This window comes from Urocampus carinirostris, chromosome 18 (assembly GCF_059441175.1).
Source record: "Urocampus carinirostris isolate Australia breed hairy pipefish chromosome 18, RoL_Ucar_1.0, whole genome shotgun sequence".
Taxonomy (NCBI): domain Eukaryota; kingdom Metazoa; phylum Chordata; class Actinopteri; order Syngnathiformes; family Syngnathidae; genus Urocampus; species Urocampus carinirostris.
In genome coordinates, this window is record NC_142366.1 from 22,970,699 (window position 1) to 22,992,762 (window position 22,064).

General features: G+C 40.6%; 1 protein-coding gene and 2 pseudogenes across 1 annotated transcript in view; 2 read left to right on the forward strand and 1 right to left on the reverse strand.

Annotated features, from left to right (window-relative positions):
* The window catches only part of dok6 (docking protein 6), a 117,284-nt gene that overhangs the window by 63,209 nt on the left and 32,011 nt on the right, over positions 1-22,064 (reverse strand). The gene's annotated exons all lie outside the window — the stretch shown is intronic.
* LOC148348668 (U2 spliceosomal RNA) lies at positions 11,441-11,530 on the forward strand (annotated as a pseudogene).
* Positions 17,503-17,660, forward strand: LOC148348669 (U2 spliceosomal RNA; annotated as a pseudogene).

Sequence of the window (22,064 nt, forward strand, 5' to 3'; positions counted from 1 at the left end):
GCGTGAGTGCGTACGCTAGGGTGCGATGCTGAGCGGCGTACGGGTGGAGATCGCTCTTTTCGTGACCAACTGTTATCGCGTGCGGACGTGCTTCGTTTTGCTTTTACTTTTAATATAGGTGTACGAAGTGTTTTAGCCCCTAATTATGCCTCTGAAGAAAGTCAGTACAAGCGGCAAAGGTGCTACAGGTGAAAAAAGAAAAGTAGTGCGTACAACTATTGCATTTAAGAAAGAAATAATAGCAAAATATGAAGATGTGCGAGTATCTGATCTTGCTAGGGAGTACCCCATTGTCCACCTGCGCCTTCTGCTGACCACCACAAAGGTAAGAAATCCTATTCATAATTCTTTTTATCCTTTTTTTAAATTTTTACACATTCTTATTAGCGTAATCTTTCGTACGGAAGATTACGATAACGCGAACGTACGATTAGCCTGGGTTAGCGTTATGTTTACGTTGAACATTCAAGGTAAACATTCAGGGTGTTGGAACGGAGCCCAACATTTAGGGTGTTGGAACGGAGCCCCCTTTCCAAAGAACCGCTCACCACTTGTTGTGGAGACCTGGGTGCTAAATGACTTGTAAATGACCTGATTTTTTTTATTTTCACACATTCATGTTAGCGTAATCTTTCGTACGGAAGATTACGATAACGCGGATGTACGATTAGCCTGGGTTAGCTTTATGTTTACGTTAAACATTCAAGGTAAACATTCCGGGTGTTGGAACGGATTAAAACGATTGACATTATTTTTAATGGGAAAAATGATTTCGGTGATCGAACAAATCGGTATTCGAACAGGGTTCTGGAACGGTTTACGATATAAACATTTTGGACTTGAGTAAGTAATTTTTTGAACAAGAATCAATTAGAAAGACATATTATCACGATGAATTCTAGTTTGATGACTTGATATCAGACATTAACAATGATTTTATACAAAGATTTTTAATAAAACCCATGGGTTGACCATTTCCACAATAGAGGTGGCCAAAGAGTGAGATTTAAATTGTAGGGAGGAACGTTCTGTCGATAACAGTACAAAAGCTTCTAACAGAGGTTCAACTGCACTTAGGAGTTTATTGATGGTTCCTGCTTAGTTCCGCCCGAGCGAAACATAGATTCAGTCAGTAGACAACTCGGACTTATAAGTCAATTAAGTCTTAAAATCAAGAAAGACAGAAGACTGCTGAAAGTAGAAACAGATTTAATTGCCCAATCAATGAGGCAAATATCCCGGAGATGGACATTTGATTAAATTGTCTTGAACTTGGAAAACAAACAATCAATTCATCGTTGTAGTCTTGTTTCGATGCCAGGCTTGGATGCCTTTCAACATCCTCTCTTGGAAAATAGTTTCGGCTACATCCACAAAATATCTTCCGAGCCAAATTGCGAAATCCATTTTTTCTTTAATGGGTAAATACATACAAACTAAAATTCAAAACATATGTAACAATATGTGTCTGCGTTTGTAAAATGTTGCATTACCAGTGACAATCATCAAAAGCTAATTTAGGAACCCTTTAAAGCACAGGTGTCAAACAGGCGGCCCGCGGGCCAGATCAGGCCCCGCTAAGGGATTGAATCCGGCCCGCGAGACAACACTCAGAGAAGCGCAAGAGAAAAACAAGCTGCAGGTGAAATATGTCAACTTGATGTTGCCAAAGCCAGGTGCCTCTCACAAAGACACTGTACTTGTATTTCTCTCTCTCTCTCTCTCTCTCTCTCTCTCTCTCTCTCTGTCACTTTCACTCTCTTTCTCTGTCACTCTCTCTCTCTCTGTCTGTCACTTTCACTCTCTTTCTCCGTCACTCTCTCTCTCTCTCTCTCTGTCACTTTCTCTGTCACTTTCACTTTCTCTCTCTCTCTCTCTCTCTCTCTCTCTCTCTCTCTCTCACTTTCTCTCTGTCACTTTCACTCTCTTTGTCTCTCTCTCTCTCACTTTCTCTCTGTCACTTTCACTCTCTATGTCTCTCTCTCTCTCACTTTCTCTCTGTCACTTTCACTCTCTATGTCTCTCTCTCTCTCTCTTTCTCCGTCACACTTTCACTCTCTTTCTCCGTCACACTTTCACTCTCTTTCTCCGTCACACTTTCACTCTCTTTCTCCGTCACACTTTCACTCTCTTTCTCCGTCACACTTTCACTCTCTTTCTCCGTCACACTTTCACTCTCTTTCTCCGTCACACACACACACTCTCTCTCTCTCTCTCTCTCTCTCTCTCTCTCTCTCTCTCTCTCTCTCTCTCTCTCTCTCACTTTCACTCTCTGTGTCTCTCTCTCTCTCTCTGTCACTTTCACTCTCTGTGTCTCTCTCTCTCTCTCTGTCACTTTCACTCTCTGTGTCTCTCTCTCTCTCTCTGTCACTTTCACTCTCTGTGTCTCTCTCTCTGTCACTTTCACTCTCTGTGTCTCTCTTTTTCTCTTCTTTTGTTCCTCTGTGTCTTTTTAACTTCTTTTGCTCTAACTTCCTTTTTTCCTTTTCTCTCTCTCTCTCTCTTCCTACCCTTCGCGCTTTCTTTTCTCTTTTCTCTCCTTCTGTCTTTCTATTTCTCTTTGGATTTCTTTCATCCTCTCCTTTTTTTTTCCCTCTCTCACGATTTTTTATCTCTTTTCTTTCTCACGTTCTCTTCCTCTCTCTCTTTTTCTTTCTTTGTCCCGTCCTCTCTCCTTTTCCCTCCCTTTTTTTCTCTTTTATTCATCTCTTTTTGATCGACTAGTCTGGCCCCCGACAGAATGTTTGTTCTATCGTGTGGCCCCCAAGTTAAAATGAGTTTGACACCCCTGCTATAAAGTGTAATAGTCTGTGTTCTGTGCAGCTCTTTGAGACTTCTTGTGATTAAGCTATACAAATAAACATGACTTGACTATTTTACTATCAGTATAAAGCACATGGATAATAGAAAATTTAAAAACTATTTGTTTATGTTTTTTAATGATTTTTAAGTGTTACAAAAAATTGCCTCATTCTGATCACCGACTTGAGCAATTATCGAGAAGCTGTCTCCCCTCGAAATAATTTCGGGTCTGTATTCAACCCAAACAGACAAATCACTCATCGTTTGAATGAACCAAGGAGCTGTCTAAAGAGAGGAGAATGATTTCCAATGGCAGCCCTCTTCAAGTGAATGACTAATCACACAGGGGAATGAAAATAGCTCTTAGACTCTCCAGAGTGCAAGTGAATATTGAAACACTAACGCGTTACCTAGGAGGCACGATTGTGCTGCCTCCTCATTGCGTCTTTCAAAAAAAATCCTGAGAGATGTGAAAACGCTTTTTTCCCCTTCTAATGAGTCCTGTGTCCCGCTGAAGTACAATTTCAAGATGATTGCTGGATCACAAGAGCGTTTAAACCGAGTACCGTAAAATTCGGACTCTAAGCCGCCACTTTTATCCCAAGCGTTCAACCCTGCGGCCAATTTATGCATTAGGTAAGAGTGAGAGACGTGGGATATGCATGTCGAGAAAAACACAAATTTCATCTCACTTTGTGCATGTGTAACGGGTGTAATAATAACTTTTGTTTTATTGAAATTACTGCGGAAATATGTTGTATAGTTTCTGTACAAGTGTGCTGCAATGATGAGTCCAACAGTGCCACCTGCTGGTATGTGGTAAAGTTTGGTTTGGCTTTAGACTTTGCGACAGGAAGGTGGGGGTTTTTGGCAGTCTACAACGAGCTGTAAGACACGATCTTTTGGTGCTCCGCAAAAAGTTAATTTCAAACATTAAAACCACAGCTGAGAAATCTCTCAACATGCACAGTAATGTGATTGATGTTGTCAAGCTGTTTGGATTTATTTTCGTTTTGTTTCTGTCCCCTTTTATGTTAGTTTTGCCGGACGTTGCATATTGTGCTAAAATGCTAATTCCCCTTATAGAGATCAAAGCCAGCAGAGAAGCTTACCACGTGTTCTGTTGTGACCCATTCATTTGCAGGTAAATTGTACCCGTTTTTATACTCGTTATTATTTCTATTTTCTCTTATATATAAAAAGGAGGATGTTGGTTAAAATTCAGACTAAAGAAAATATGTTGAATTCATTGTAAACGTTAAAAAAATATATCTATACGATCTCTTTTTAAAAGTATTTTGTTAAAATGGAAGTAAAAATGTATTGTGATGGTTGATATTCTAAAATATATTTTATGTAAACTGAAAAGAAAGCTCTTTGATATGTTTTTGGCAGTCTACAACGAGCTGCCAACGAGATCAAAGCCAACAGAGAAGCTTACCACGTGTTGTGTTGTGACTCATTCATTTGCAGCAACTGTACTGTAATAAAAACCTCATCATTCAGTCCAGCATGAATGTGGATCTTTGGTGGGACAGGTACACCGCGGTTACACATGAATAAAACTAGCATGAACGAACCCTCATAATGGAATAGGTGTCAATTGAAAGGGGAAGGCTAACTACCATTTCGGTAATAGTTTTACGAGCCTGTTAATTTGTAATAGGAAATAATGTGGCGAAACCAATGGATTACAACTAGCACAATCCAACCAAGCAGAAATGTTTAAGGCGGATTCCTATTTATCTGTCGGTGTTATCGTGTGTTTTGGAGTCAATATTTTACACGGTTGGATTTTATAGAATGTCCTTGATGTAAAAAAAGCTGTTTTCGCGAACATTCAAGGAAGTTGAAGAAGCCAGGGGACGTAATGTTGCGTTACCTCTGCTTTATAGTTTTCGGGTATCTTGTTTCAGACTGATCGTGATGTTTCTCTGATGAGTATATTTTGAAATGGTTATCACATCTTAAATCCCAAGAGTTTCATATTTTCAATGATATTTGGCGTCACGTAATTCAGTGACTGGTGACATCGCACGGACACGTATTGGTTAATCAAAAGTCTGGTGACCCACCCTTCGGCCAGCGGAATGTTAAGGGGTTAAGGTATATCATTAAAACTCTGTGTACCGTCTTTCTTTGTAAAGATCTCATGTTTCAATGTTGGGCACATGCGGCTTATAGTCAGGTGCAGTTTATGTATGCACGAAATGGTTTTTCCTTTAAAATGTACTGGGTGTGGCTTATAATCAGGGTTGGGTAGGGTTACTTTTACTGGATTACTTTCAGTTACTTTTGGATTACTTCAATACCAAATATGCTAATAAAAGACAAAAGAAACTAAATATGAATAAAATTATGACTCACAACACGTGGTAAGCTTTCTCTCCTGGCTTTGATCTCTTTGATCTCCGGCAAAACTAACATAAAATGCGACAGAAACAAAATGAAAATAAATCCAAACAGCTTGCCAACATCATTTTTGCCGTTCCATGTACTCCGTTACTCCCCAAGCCTGCACAAAATTTAGTCCTTTATTCATATTTAGTTTCTTTTGTCTTTTATTAGCATATTTGGTATTGGAGTAATCCAAAAGTAAAATGAAAGTAATCCAGTTAAAGTAACCCTACCCAACTCTGCTTATAATATCAGGTGCTCCTTATACCGTAGTTTGAATTTTACGGTATATAACTATTGAGCTTGATGGAAACGACTCATTGGCATGTCATGTAGATATTTTAGATGTACTGTGAAAAGAAAAAAAAAACACTGAAAAAACGTGTGAGTTTTGAACACCACCACATATCTGTTTAATTAGGAATAGCACATTTTGTTACAAAACTCTTAATATCTATTTAGGAATTGCAAATAATGTTACAAAACTCTTAACCTTATTTTTAGGGTGTATTGTGACCACCATTTTTATTAGATGTTATATCATAGAGAAAGTGTTCAAACACACTTAGATTTCAATCAATCGTTCAAACAATTGATTGCAAATGGGACAAGGCTCTAAAATTCAAGTAACTGCGAACAGCAGTTGGCATCATTGCATTAAGTTAAAAAAAATGCCAGTTTTTGGGCATAGTGATTACCATTGTAAATTTCATTATTTGATAAGCCTTAAACTGGTTTTGCCATGATTACCGATTTGAATCACCTGTGCCCTCTCATTGTCTGTCCTGTCAATCCTCGGTTGTCAGTCCGTCTGCGAACCTCCGTGTATACAAGGCAAGCCTCTTTCAACCCTGACCCACGCCTGTCCCGTTTTACTCCGGCTACAACCCGTTTTGATCCTGATCACGTCTGCTCTCCCGTCATGGCTTACGACTTCTTTTTGTCCCCGACTACGTATGCTCTCACGTTCTGGCTTACGACCCCCGACCACGCCTTGCTCTCCCAGTCCCGGCTACCGACCTGTTTTTTCTATCCCTGAGCACCATCCGAGTACAAGAGCGACTTGCTTCCTGCGTCTAACAAACACCGGATCGTGGGCGCAGCTCTTTCTCTTTCCTCTAATAAAACTTGTGAGAAACGTAACGTAATTGGGTCCTGTTTGCGTTCTGGTCCTGACAAGTTTGTGTTACATCATTCATCATGATAACTAAAGTGACTGCTTCTTTGATGAATTCAAAGACCTGCAAATACAGTAGAATAATTTGAGTGATAAGTCTCTGAAATACTACATGTTATTGCGAGTGTCACAGTAACATAATTGGCTACTGTTTCAGCTGGTACTTAGCATTTTTGTCTTAATGCTATTATATAATTTGGATTAAAACAGATTATTTTATAAATATTTTTTTGCACTATAAGGCACACCAGATTATAAGGCACACCCCCAAAAAGTAGTCTTCCGTCATCTATTTTTTAATACATAAGGCATGCCTCTTGTAATCCCCATAGAGGTAATTGTATAGCATTTTGTCAAAAAATGTTCTGTTTTTTGTTTCTTACTTTCGCTTCGTTGTTCACGCACAGGTGAAGAAGCTGAAAGACTCTTTAACCAATCAGAATACACTAGGCAAATCTGTGTTTCTGCCACCATGGGTAAAAATAGTGTGATAAGATAAGCTCTAATGCCTTTTCGTAGATCATCTGTACCACAGGAGACCTAGTAGTAGAGTTTCTGCGCTTTAACCGACCTGGGTTCGAACCCCGTGGTATAGCGATTTGGGCCAGTGATGTTTATTAAATGATTAAAATTGCTGAGATAAACCTCATGTAGGAACGCATTTCCAATTGTATCCACTGCATTTTGTGATACTTGCACAGGATTATGGGCACACTTTGAAATTTCTGGCCTATTTGGTGTTTTTAGGTGTGCCTTATAGACCATAAAATACAGTATATCAGGTTTAGTTGCACATTAGCGCAACACTAAATTTACTCGGAGCATTAGAAAAACCAGCCACACAGTACATAAACACATGGTTTAATTGATGTGACTGTCACCTCTAACTTCAGAAACAACAGTATAAATAATAACCTATCAACAACAAGCATTCCACCCACGCACCTAAAGATATTTTACGCTACATGTCATATGTTTGGACATGCCGTAATTTTGTAATTCGCCCCTGACTACAGCTGTTGTCATGATGGCGAGCCTGCCGTGCCCCAGTTAATCATAGATTAGTTTATCTGGGCCATTCTAAATCCTTGTGTGTGTGTGTGTAACGCATTGCTACCTCAGCAGCAAGTAATCACTGTCCCTTATTCTAAGACACATAGGACCACAAATGTCCCCATCTTACCTTCTCTCTCTAGGCTTTACCCTCGATGTCTGTTCTGACGTTGCACTGGATTTTTATACGCATGATTAAACCGTCTCATCGGAGACGCACGAGCCCCTCCACGACCACTATATAGTTTACAAAGCCTTATTTCATTCGTTAAGGCCTTGGAACAATTCAAAGGCAAACTGAGGTTACATGTCAAAATGTGGCCATGAAATAACAAAAGGGTCCAGTACAATACAGACTGTGAGGGCAGACTTTTTTTGGAAAAATTAAAAAAACATGGTAGGTTATCAATATAGAAAAAGAAACGTCGTTAAAAAGGAGACATGAAATAAATATGAGGACCAAGATTTCTTCAACGACAAGAGAGAATCTCTAAATCCTTGTCCTGAATTAACGTGACCTGGAGAGACACAATTTAATATATTGTTGGAAAATGAGCCGGGTTTGAATAAACCGGAATTATTCATCAAAAGAAAAGTGCAGAGTGGAGCTTTTTACTGTTGTACCGTAAATTCAGGACTATAGAGCGCACCTGATTATAAGCCGCACCCACAACATTTCCAGAGGAAACCCGATTTTGTACACACACAAGCCGCACTTGTATATAAGCCACATGCGCCCACGTTAAAAAATTGTAACACAAATATTAAATTGATCCAGACCCGACATTAAGTCCCGCGGCTGAAACTAAATGTCCTTCATTGAAGTGCACAGTCTAAAAATCACAGCCGAAAATGATACTGGTACTTAAAGTTTGATGCAGACCTGCAGAGTCCGGGTACCCGTTGAAACTAATCCATGGAAAAAAAAGTCTATATTTCCAAAGGTAAGGGTGGGAAAAATATATATCCACTATTGTCCGCCGCGACAACCGGTCTCACCCACATTTACCCCACTTCCCGTCAGCCCGCGTTTGTTCCGCCCCTCCTTTTTCCGTTCACCCGTGCAAAACATATCAGAATAAGTGTCTAAAATAAATACATTACAAAAATATACAGTTGCAAATACATATTATACATGGTTACACATATTTACAAAGAAAGACGGTACACCGAGAGAGTTTTTAAAGCTTTAATAACAATAATATAGCTTTCATCCCAAACGGTGGCTGTAACAGGGCAGTTAAAGGTAGCAACACTCGAGCGCCGCTGGCGGCCGTTAGAAAATCTCAAACCGTGACTGTGACACGTAGCAACACGCTCCTACCAACACGCTCTCAAAACAGTAAACGGGTCTGTTAAGAAAATATACCGTACTTTTAAAATTCGCGGTAAACCGTCCTCACCTTCTTCCTTATAACTGACGTCATCAAAGTTGTCTTCCTTAGTATCGGAAAGAAAATTTGTCGTCCCACGCTCCCTTATTCTAAAACATTTTCCAAAACACGCTAGCAACACGCTCGCAAAGTAAAGTTTACGTGCAATAGCTCTGTTTCCTTCTTTATCGGATTGCTCGATTGCTTTTAGCTTGAAAGCTGTGTCATGTGCCTTTCTTCTTGCAATTTGCATGACGAGGATACGTTTACGCTAATTTAAATTGTGCACAGGCTAAAAAGTTGCAGTCTTCCTCGGTGCATATACTCCAGCGGTCTAAATCTTACCTTTTGTACTCGAGCGCCGCTGGCGGCCGTTAGAAAAATGACATAAATTGGCCCCATCACTGAATAAGCCGCAGGGTTGAACGTTTGGGAAAAAAGTAGCGGCTTATAGTCCGGAATTTACGGTAATTCCAATTAATCAGATCTGCCTATGGGAATTCAAAATAAATCCTGAATTTGATTGCTGTAACATTGACAGTGGTGGATTCAGAGTTAAGTGATTCGCACTGACAAAATAATGTTCTCATATGACAACTCACTGCAACCTCCCTTTGTTCTAAATGTCCCCCTTGATTTGGAATTCAACAATCCAATTACATAGCTGAATTTATATACATAAGAGCTGCATGAGAATGCTGCTTATAGGAAAAGCTCATTCAAAGTTGGCAAATGTGAAACTACCCGATTTTAGCTAACCTGCATTGGCTCCCTGATTTTAAGGTTCCGTTAGTATTGGTAAAATCATACATGGACTTGCTCCCTCTCATCTTTCAGATCTGATTTCCCCCTATGTTCCGGTCCGGAGCCTTCGCTCTAAAAACGCTAGTCTACTAGTGATCCAAAGAGTCAAGAAGAGATCCACAGATCCGAGAGCGTTCTCCATCCGGGCCCCGGTGATGTGGAATTGCTTTTCCGCCTGAGATTCGATCTACAACCTCGGTGGAAATGTTTAAATCTAAGCTTAAAACACACTTCTATTCTATAGCATATGAATAACCTATATTTTATGTTGATAATATGTGTATTATTTGCCCTCATGTAGGTTTTAGATGAGGGGATGGTGTCATAATAGTCTGTAGTTTGCAATAGTCTTTGATCTGTGCAGCCCTTTGAGACTCTTTGTGATTAAGGGCGTCACAAATAAACATGACTTAATTTTGTTATGACAAAATGATGCAAGAAATAATGCAGTCATGCTGTTCTGTTGTTTTTGCCTGTAAAACTGTTTTTCATGTATATTTTGAATTACTGATTTCACATTTAGGCATTTAGTGACATATGATAGAAAGGCAACCCTGTCAACTCGCTTATTAACGTGGTTTCAAATGTTCTGAATAAAATACAGTGGGATTTGTTTAACTGTGCAAACTCAAATAGTCAAAGGGAAATAGGAATGACAAGCTACATTAAATTCGTGATTTTTGCCTGCACGTCCTGTTTCTTGCACCGGGACTGTGACTGGAAAGTGAGTCAGAGCTCGGAATCCTAGTTATATTTTCATGTCTGGGCGCACTGTGATATTATATACACAGTTTTTTTCATGTGGCGCTCGTTCGACCAGTCAAGAGCTGCTGATCGTTACTACTGCATCATGCATGATATCGACAGTGATCCGAAAGTCAAATAAATGAAATTACATTTTAATTGTAAATCATGCAACCACTTCATCATTTCCATTTAGAGGTGGTAGTGGTATTCAAACTCTAGTATGGCCATAGTGGTGTGAAGCCATGTTTTGTTGCTTTATTATTACTTTTTTACCATAAATTCCGGACTATGAGCCGCTACTTTTTTCCCAAATGTTCAACCCTGCAGCTTAATCAGTGATGCGGCCAATTTATGTATTTTTTCTAACGGCGACCAGCGGCGCTCGAGTACAAAAGATAAGATTTAGACCGGTGGAATATGTGCGAATGTGTTGCTAGCGTGTTTTTGAATAAAGGAGCGTAGGACGACGTCTATATGACAAAGTCTCTTTCCCATACTGGGGAAGACGACTTCAATGACGTCAGTTAAAAGGAGGAAGATGAGCACGGTTTACCATGATTTTTAGAAATACAGTATTTTTTTTTTAACAGACCCGTTTCCTTGTGTTGCGAGCGTGTTCCTAGTAGCGTTTTGCTACCCTTCACAGACACGGTTTGGGATGAAAGTTATAATAAAATTATTAAAGCTTTGAAAACTCTCTCGGTGTACCGTCTTTCTTTGTAAATATGTGTAACCATGTATAATATGTATTTGCAACTGTATATTTTTGTAATGTATTTATTTTAGAGACTTATTCTGATATGTTTTCCACGGGCGAATCAAAAAGAAGGGGCGAATACAACGGGGGCTGAGAAGTGGAGTAAAGGTGAGACGTGTTTGTGGACGCAGCCAACAATAGTGGATATATATTATTCACACCCTTACCTTTGGAAGTATACATTTTTTTTCCCTTGGATTATTTTCAACGGGACCCGGACTCTGCAGGTCTGCGTCATATCTTAAGTACTGGTATCATGTTACGATCAATTTGCCGGGTGTTGATTTTGGACTGTGTATTTCATATTCAGGCTTGGCCTTTGCCATGACCTTTGATTTTTGCAATCCGGAGATGGAATAAGAGCTTGCTCTGTCCACTCCACGCATCGGCCCGGTATTGCAGTACCTCCGGGAACGGTGCATTCGCAATGATCGCAACAAGGCTATAGGGCTAGGACCTTAGCTTAGCCTTTTGGCTGAGAGTAAGTGTCCCGGCTCCTAGGCTTTGTAGCGTATAATGAACTGACCGATAACGGATAATGGATAATGAATAACGAAGATAGATCAATAACCCTTAAAAACCCCAAACCCCACTTGAAAGATTATATCTGCGGTTGATGGTGGACGCATCAGGTTAGCACTGCTCGTTCTATGCGTTTATACTGTCATTGGCGTCGGTTTTAAGAGTATTGTTAATTATTAATTTTACAATTCTAACCATTTTAACATAGTTAGAAGTAAAGCAGCCGAGTCCTGCCATGGCCGGGCATTATACCGGCGGGCGGAGACGTAACTGCGTGAGATTCTTGCTCAAAGATGTTGTGGCAATTTCGGAGGGAATGTCAAGGACGGATTTTATAAACAAGTTTGTTGAAAAGATTCTGAAGTTTAAAAAGGAGGAGGTACATGCTGTCATAAAAATGACTTCTGGCAAAGGCTTTGATGTGAGTTTTGAAACGGCAGCTCTTTATCAAGAGTTTTGGAATCGCTTTGAGGGAGTGAGGTCCCAGTTTTCAGGATTTACAGTGGAGAAGCTGACTGATAATACTAACAAGATTGTCGTTGTTAGAATGTTTAGTGAGTTGATCAGTGCTGATGACGTCTGTTATTGGTTGAGTAGATACTGCTCAGTAAAAGGCCAGGCTATGAAGGTGAGGTGTGAGAAAGGCTATTGGAATGGTGCCTGGAGGGTACCAGTCCAACTACGGCAAGATCCTCAGGGCTTTCAGGGAATGAAACAAATTCCGTCGACTATATTCCTGGGGGAAAACCGTGGCTTTATCCACTATCAAGGGCAACCGAAACTCTGTCGCAAATGTGGTGAGCATGGGCATCTGGCTGAGGTATGTGATCGAATTTTTTGTGGAAAGTGCAGAACAATTGGACATTCCTTTGAGGAATGTAGCAATAGCAGAAAATGCAATCTCTGTGGAGAAACGAATCACCTCTTTAGAAACTGCCCGAATTCGTTTGCTAACAAATTGAAAGCTAGGAAGGCAGTTAACAAAGACAACAGAGACAATGAAATGATGTCAGACAACATAGATAATGAAATGAATAAATGTCACAAAGACAATGAAGTGAATAAAGATAACAAAGACAATGAAATTAATAAAGTCATGGAAATACAAAATGAAAATGAACAAGAAATTAATGAAGTTATAGAAATACCCAATGAAGATGAACAGGAAATGAATAAAGTTATGGAAATACCCAATGAAATTGATCAAGAAATGCACAAAGAAATTGGACAAGACAAACAAATTGAAAAAACAGATGTACCTACCAAAACCCCTGGAGCAGAGACCAGAGAATCAAAATTGAAACAGAAAGAACCTGGAAATTCTGATTCGATTTCTCATAAAATACCTGAATTTGGACATGACAAACGAATAGAAAAAGCAACTGCCACTCCGAAAACACATATTAATCAGGAAGGGCCTGGAAGAGAGTTCAAATTAGCAAATTTGTTTGCTACGCCATTGCCGGGATTTGGAGAAGTCAAACAAATCGAAAAGGCGAATGACTCTCCAAAAACCCATACGGGCACTGGAAAGAGGAGTAAAAGTAAGACAAAATTGGGAGTGGTGAAAAAACCAGAAACAAAGATAAGAGATTTAGAAGAAAGCCGATTGCCGGTGAATAAGCCCACAAGGGAACTGTATGAAGTTGAGACGAAGGAAGTCGGGGAGGGAAAAAATCTGACCCTTAGTGGGCAAGGAAGTAAGAGACCCTTTGATAGGTCCTCTGGCTCACCCCCTAACCCAGAAAAAAGGGGAAGACCTGGAACCACAGAGAGTCAGAGGGTCCCAGAGTTTTCCCCGGTGAGTCTCAAAATGAGGTACTACTCTTAAGTGATGTGTCTGACACAGGTGACACTCTCGATGATCTCGATGATCACCAAAGAATGGACTCAGATCCCCCGGTTTTGTCTAACTAGTTTAAATACTTTAACAACAATTATGAACATTACATTCTCTACTATCAATGTGAGAAGTGTGAGATCAAAGGTTAAGGCTCACAGTGTTTTATCGTTCTTAAAAACTATCAGAACGGATGTGTTTTTACTACAGGAATGCTGCATCCCCTTTCTAAAAAATTATAAACAGTGGGAAGAGATTTGGCCATATCCGTCATTATGGAGTGGCTCGAATGAAAACCGTAACGATGGGGTAGCCATTTTAATAAACAACCCTCAACTCATCATAAAGGGGAGTACTGTGATAAGAGACGGACGCGCAATCTTAGCAAGACTTTCTTATATAGGGAATGATTTTAACCTCATTAACATATACGGCCATGCCGACAGACAACTCAGGTACGAACTTTTAGAGGACATCCAGTCGCATATGCTAGGCCATCAACCACTAATCGTGGGAGGAGATTTTAATTGCATCCTAAGTAGGAAGGATAGAAAGAGGAATGATGAGGAGTTTAAAGTAGATAAAACATCAACTTTATTACAAGACATGTGCCGGACATTTAAACTGGTGGACTGTTTCAAATCCATACATCCAGGAGAGGAGGGCTTCACCTGGTTCAGTAGTGACAATGCCAGAGCCTCTCGAATAGACTACATTTTTACGAGGGGTTTAGCACAGAGTGATGCAAGATTAATTCCAGTTTTTTTTTCGGATCACTTGCTACTGTCCTGCTCTTTCTCATTTCCTTCAGGTATGACTGTTGGGAAGGGTTTGTGGAAGTTAAACTGCTCCCTGCTTGAGGATGAGGCTCTAGCCGCACAATACAGGGAGCTGTACAAAGACTGGCAGACCCTTCAAGACTCGTATGATTCACGAGCACAATGGTGGGAAATGACAAAGAAACGAACACAGACCTTTTTTAAAAATGCAGGGAAAAACAAGAAACTCAAAGAGATGAAACGCATGTCGGGACTACAAAGAAGACTCCAACGCTATTTCATCCTAACAGAAAAGGGGATGGACTTTAATGATGAAATCAAAGAGATCAAACAAGAACTAAACGCTTTGGCGGAAATAAAGAGCAAAGGCATCATAATAAGAAGCAGAGAAAGAGAAATAGAAGAAGGGGAAAAATGTACACGCTACTTTTTTAAAAAAATTATGGGCAAAAATGAGGGGATTTTTAAACTTCAAAACGAAAACGGGCAAATAACAAAGGAATGTAGTGAAATAACCAGATTGGTCGAAGACTACTACAAAAAATTATTTGAAAAGAAAGAAACATATGAGAATGAAATGGGGCATGTATTAGATCATATTTCAAGATCAGTGCGTCAAGACCCCTTTTTAACATCGGACTTTACCCAAGACCAACTGAATGATTGCATAAAGACTATGAAAAAAGGCAAATCACCCGGGGAGGACGGACTCAACCTCGAATTTTACCGGACTTTTTGGGATATTTTAGCACCAGATCTGTTAACTGTTTTTAACGAATTTTCCAGTCGAGACCATATGCCAGACAGTTTCAGAATCGGGATAGTTACTCTATTGCACAAAAAAGGAGACAAAATTGACTTAAAAAACTGGCGACCCATAACGCTTTTAAACGTGGACTGTAAAATTTTCAGCAAGCTTCTAGCAACACGAATGTCTGTTGTCTTGGGAGACTTGGTTGATCCAGACCAAACCTGTGCCATTGTGGGAAGGAAGATCAGCGACAGTCTCATGCTGATCCGTGACACCATTTGTTATGCAAGAGACAGAAACATGCGACTAGCGGTCCTAAACCTAGACTTTGAAAAAGACTTTGATCGAGTCTCGCACCAATACCTCTTCAGGGTATTGCAAAAATGTGGTTTTCCCCAAAAATACATCAATTGGGTAGGACTGCTATACCGAGACATCTACAGCAAATTCATGATTAACGGGAATTTATCGGAAGCAATCGAGATCAACTGCGGTGTACGTCAAGGTTGCCCTATGTCTCCCCTTCTCTATGTTCTTTGCATTGAACCTTTGGCACAAATGTTAAGAAAAGATAGATTTGTCGAAGGCATCAATATCCCAGGAAGTGGGGGACAAATTACCAAGTGTGTTTTGTACATGGATGATTTTAATATTTTGTGTACTGACCGCGCATCTGTTGAAAGAGCCCTTGACTTGACTGACCTGTTTGGGAGGGCGTCTGGGTCAAGGCTAAATAGAGAAAAATCACAAGTGAAGTTTTATGGAATGTGGAAAGAGACAGAAAAGGCAGGACTCCCGCTGACGGTGTTAAAGACAGACCAGAAAATCCTAGGGATAAAATTCAATGCGGATGGAGGAGGCGAGACCAACTGGGATGACGTGACAAGGAAAGTTAAGCAAAAACTTGTTTTTTGGTCACTAAGAAAACTGACAATAGAGGGGAAGGTCCTAATCATCAAAGCGATCATCCTCCCAATGCTTTTGTCAATCAGTTTAATTTTTATGCCTAAAAGAAACGTGCTGTTACAAATGGACCGAGCCATCTTTCGCTTTGTCTGGGGCTCAAAGTGGGAAAGGATAAAAAGAGATACAATGAAAAAGAAAAAGGAAAAAGGGGGGAAAGGAGTGCCTGACCTCCAGCTTTTCCTGGGAAGCAAATATGTCTCTCTCCACTTCCAAAACGCTGTGGGCCCACCCAACAACCCGAAAAGTCAAGCAATGACCCGTTTTTGGATGGGCTCATATTTGCGGAAGCTAAAGCTTGTACCAGACAATCGTTTGATTCCAGTTTCGTTTAACTTGCCACCAACACATCTCTTTATCCGGGATTTTTTGAAGAAGTTTGATTTGGAAACACAAGAATGTCACACTTTACAAAACCACAGGGCCCTTATTGCTATTGTGCAAGAGCGAGCTACAGTAAGCCCTGTGCGGGGGCTTGCGTTTGGCGAATCCACAACGGTTTGGAGCAACGTCAATCATCCTGCCCTCCCAAACAGACTACGAGACTTGTCATGGATGGTGGCTCATGAAGTTCTCCCAGTCAGAGCTGTAATGCACCACCGAGGAATGTCAGCGACTTCGACGTGCCCTCGACCTGGCTGTGGCGCCCAGGAGTCGGTGAGGCACCTTTTTTGTGAGTGCAGCGCTGCCAAGGTCTTGTGGACAATGGCCGAACAACTAGGAAAGTTCCCGGACTTGCCAGCAGGAGAGGTCCCTGATGCACAGTACGTGCTTTACGGGGTGAGTCGGTCGAGGAGGCATCGGAACGACTTTGCCAGGGACTGGCTCACTCTCGCCGCCATCAAGGACGCCATCTGGACCTCCAGAAACCTGCTGGTATGGAGGTGCAGGCAGATCCCCCCCGTGGCTGTGCTCCAAATGGCTGCAGATACCATACAATCTGCGAGCGGCGGGCCTAGGACGCAGCCATAAAGAAGACTCGTCTGTACCCACCCGGAGGGGGGAGCCGGAGCTACGCTGTGGGAGTCCCGGCAGCAACGGCCTGGGTTGTGGAACCCAGAAGGGAGAGGACCCACGCAGAATGGAAAGGACCCACACAGAGGACTGGAAGAATGCTGCTTGGGAGGGTGGGATGGCAGAGCTATGCCCTTGCACAATAGTATTGCCTTTTACACGCTGGTTAACTACTGTTAAAAGAAAATAATTCTGAAATTGTTTAATTGATGTTGAAAATGTCAGGAAAAAATGTTAAAACGTCATATCGTCACGTCATATTGTCAAATATAAAAAAAAATGTGAATATGCTTGATGGCTGTGTTTTGCTGCTGTTGGTGTCAGTGGATTTGTTCAGACCGAGGACAATCGACTTTGGCCTGGACGGATCTATTGACACTAACAAAGATGTTATATAATGAAATTGTGAATATGTTTGATTTTCGAGAAGGTTTGTTCAAACCTCACTTTGTGTTTGCTGTTAAAAACGTAATATTGGAATATAATATTGTGAATGTGCTTAATTGCTGTTGAGATTGTCATGATTGTTTTCTGTTTTTAGTGTCAATAAATTTGTTCAAACCAAACTTGAAAGAATCATGGCCTTTGATTTTTGCATTCCGGAGATGGAATAAGAGCTTGCTCTGTCCACTCCACGCATCGGCCCGGTATTGCAGTACCTCCGGGAACGGTGCATTCGCAATGATCGCAGCAAGGCTTTAGGGCTAGGACCTTAGCTTGGCCTTTTGGCTGAGAGTAAGTGTCCCGGCTCCTAGGCTTTGTAGCGTATTATGAACTGACCGATAACGGATAATGGATAATGAATAACGAAGATAGATCAATAACCCTTAAAAACCCCAAAACCCCATTCAGGTACAATTGATCGCAACAAGGCTTTAGGGCTAGGACCTTAGCTTAGCCTTTTGGCTGAGAGTAAGTGTCCCGGCTCCTAGGCTTTGTAGCGTATTATGAACTGACCGATAACGGATAATGGATAATGAATAACGAAGATAGATCAATAACCCTTAAAAACCCCAAAACCCCATTCAGGTACAATTGATCGCAACAAGGCTTTAGGGCTAGGACCTTAGCTTAGCCTTTTGGCTGAGAGTAAGTGTCCCGGCTCCTAGGCTTTGTAGCGTATAATGAACTGATCGATAACGGATAATGGATAATGAATAACGAAGATAGAACAATAACCCTTAAAAAACCCCAACCCCCCCCCCTCAGGTACAATTGTGGGACTCAAAGTCGGGTTTGGCTTTATTTCGTGAATGTGTTACATGTTTTAATGTGGGCGCATGCAGCTTATATGCAGGTGCGGCTTGTGTAAGTACAAAAGCTGTTATCCTCTTAAAATGTGGTGGGTGCGGCTTATAATCAGGTGCGCTCTATAGTCTGGAATTTAAAGTAGTAGTATTAAACAGTTGTGAAAGGATAGTGGGATGTTTGGACGTGTTCTAAGGGATGGGCAGAGCACCTGTATGATGCGGCAGGGGTAAACCAGTAAAAGCTGCCAGGCCCTGCTGTTGAACAGAAGAGTGTGTTGTCTCACCCTAACATGTGTTTCATCTGGAGGGATGAAAGCATGACCAACTTGGGTGCCGAGGTGTTTGGGTGTTTGGGCATTTGGGTTGGCCATGGTAAAAAAAAAATTGTGTTTTTGCTACTTTTTTCCCTTTTGTGTATGTGTTTGTCTTGTTTTCGGTCACCCCTCTCAAGGGATATGACCAGGGTAGATAGATATAGAAAGATAGTATTAAACATATTTATTGCAAAAACCAAGGTTGAGCTTTCAGCGGTTTGTGATAATGCAAATTCTAGATGTGCTCTGAAACAAGATTATATTTTTTATTGGTTTAATATGCTCCGTTTGTCAGGTAGGACCGAAAATTTCCAAAGATAGACACTCACAAGAAGAAAGTGGGGGCATCGCGTACGGATAATTTACTCACACTTCGCAAGTTATTACAACCTATTTTATTCATTATTGATTACAGCTAAGCTTGCATCTCCATTTTTTTTGCTTACACACACAAGAGGCCACAGTGTGCATGTATAAAACATTATTTCAGAGGAATAATTTCCCTTTAAGTCATCGCCATGACAACTGCCTCATATTTAGCCATCCTTCTTCTAAACCCCTTTATGTATAACTGCTTTACTAGGCAATCCTCTGCGCACACAAAACACCCAAACACACAGCAATTTTCATTTAATCCATGCACCAGTTCGACAATAACGTTCAAAAAGAGGGATTTGACTTTAGCACGGAGAAAGAGGGAAAAAGTGAGACGGCAACAATTTAGTAGTGTTATTTTCTAAAAAGAGACTGGGATGTCCAATCATGTGAAACATTTGGCCAGGCTGAACTTTCAGCTGAACTTAATGCATAAAAGATGAGCTTGATCTCAAAATGTGGACATAAACATAAACTTGTTTTCGTGTTTCCAAGCAATGAGGGCAAAGGTTTACTAATAACGATGTTGCTACTTGTATTGCTTAAGGCTTTAAACATTTGGATTTGGACCAACATGTGAGCAATTGTAGTAGCTTCACAACACAATTTGGTGATCATAATGCATAGTGAAACTGGCTATTTGAATTGCAAATTAGGAGATAACTATTCTGATTTACGAGCAAAAGTAATCTAGTCACAGTCAAGTAGGCATGTTGCTTACCTTTTTTGAGTAGACTATTACTAGTAGTACTACCGTAAATTCTGGACTATAAGCCGCTACTTTTTTCCCAAACGTTCAACCCTGCGGCTTATTCAGTGATGCGACCAATTTATGTAATTTTTCTAACACCCGCCAGCGGCACTCGAGTACAAAAGGTAAGATTTAGACCAGCGGAATATATGCACCGAGGAAGACTGCAACTTCTTAGCTTGTGCACAAATTAAATTAGCGTACACATATCCTCATCATGCAAACTACAAAAAAAAGGCATATGACGCAACTTTCAAGCTAAACGCAATCGAGCAGAGCTAGTGCACGTAAACTTTACTTTGCGAGCGTGTTGCTAGCGTGTTTTTGAATAAGGGAGCGTGGGACGACGTCTATATGACAAAGTCTCTTACCCATACTGAAGGAAGACGACTTTGATAACGTCAGTTATAAGGAGGAAGATGAGGACGGTTAACCGTGGTTTCTACAATTACGATATGTTTTTTTTTTTTTACAGACCCATTTACTGTGTCGCGAGCGTGTTCCTAGTAGCGTTTTGCTACCCTTCACAGGCACGGTTTGGGATAAAAGTAATATTATTATTAAAGCTTTGAAAACTCCCTCGGTGTACCGTCTTTCTTTGTAAATATGTGTAACCATGTATAATATGTTTTACTTGGAGGGCCACATAACAAAAAAAATCCAAGGATCCAAATGCAACGTAAATATTATCAACCTTAATTAATAGGCCTTAGCCAATCAAGTGAGCAATTACTTATTTTGGTTACAGGTCGATTCTGGTATTTACGCCGTCAAGAATACCAATACCTGGAAAAAAGGCCAAGTATCATCACTAGCCCAAACATAATACTTATAACAGTGATATATAAACGCACCAAAAGCATAATATCGAGTACTGAAGTGTTTGCCTTGTCAATTATTGTGCTAGAGCAATGGTTCCAAAAACCTTTGCAAACTGGCGCCCCCTTGGCTCCCCAGTGTATTACTAGTGCCCCCCAGCAACTGCCCCCAGAGTTTCTTTCTCGTTCATTAACCCTTGGACTATGTTTACAGACTCCGCCATGACACTAAATGAGCTCATACGGTAAGTGTGGCACTTGCAAACTTTGAATCATGTTTATTGGCTTGTGAAATCATTAAAACTTTCCTCTGATTGGTCGGCGCTTTTAAAACTCGAACAGTAACAATTGTGGTTGGCCGACACAACATCACTCACTACAGAAGCTTGAAAAAAACCGCAGTGCTTTGCATTTCACAACCGCAATACATTCAAATTTCTGACTGCCGCCCTCCTACCACCTTCTTCGCTCACCCAATCAAACTGCTCTGCTGGTGTTTTGGGGTGTTTACAGTTGTAACAGTGGGTTTTCATCATAAAGTATTTCAAGAGTGAACATACATCGTTTAATCAGCTTCCATTTAAAAGATTACTTAGCGACATACTGCCAAAATGGGGTATGTTGGTGTGACACCCTGACTGTAAACCATAGTTGAGCGTGTTCCCTATGTATATACTGGAGTGAACCCTTAAATATCACAGTGTTGCTTTGACTATCCATGTACCGTAAATTCCGGACTATGAGCCGCTACTTTTTTTCCCAAACGTTCAGCCCTGTGGCTTATTCAGTGATGCGGCCAATTTATGTAATTTTTCTAACGGCCGCCAGCGGTGCTCGAGTATAAAAAGTATGATTGAGACCGGTGGAATATATGCGCCGAGGAAGACTGCAACTTCTTGGCCTGTGCACAATTTGTCTATGTGACGAAGCTTCTTTCCGATAGTGAGGAAGACGACGTCAATAGCGTCAATTATAAAGAGGAAGATGAGGATGGTTTACTGCGATTTTTACGATTGCGGTTTGTTTGTTTTAACAGATGCGTTTGATGCTTTGCGAGCATGTTAGTAGTAGCGTGTTGCTACCTTTCACAGGCACGGTTTGGGATGAAAGTTATATTATTATTATTATTAAAGCTTTGAAAACTCTCGGTGTACCATCTTTCTTTGTAAATATGTGTAACCATGTATAATATGTATTTGCAACTGTATATTTTTGTAATGAATATATTTTAGAGACTTATACTCAAATGTTTTCTACGGGTGAATCAAATATAAGGGGGGAAAAAAACGCGGACTGATGGGAAGTGGGGACCGGTAAAGGTGAGTGTTTGTGGACGCAGCAGACAATAGTGGATATATATTTTTCCTACTCTTACCTTTGGAAATATACACTTTTTTTCCTAGGATTACTTTTAACAGGACCCGGACTTTGCAGATCTGCATCAAATCTTAAGTACCGGTATCTTTACCCAATCATTTAGCCGACTGTAGTTCTTAGATTGTGTACTTAGTATTTAGTTACAATTGCGGAACTTAGGGTCGGGTTTGGGATAAGTTAGGGATTGAATTGCATGTTGT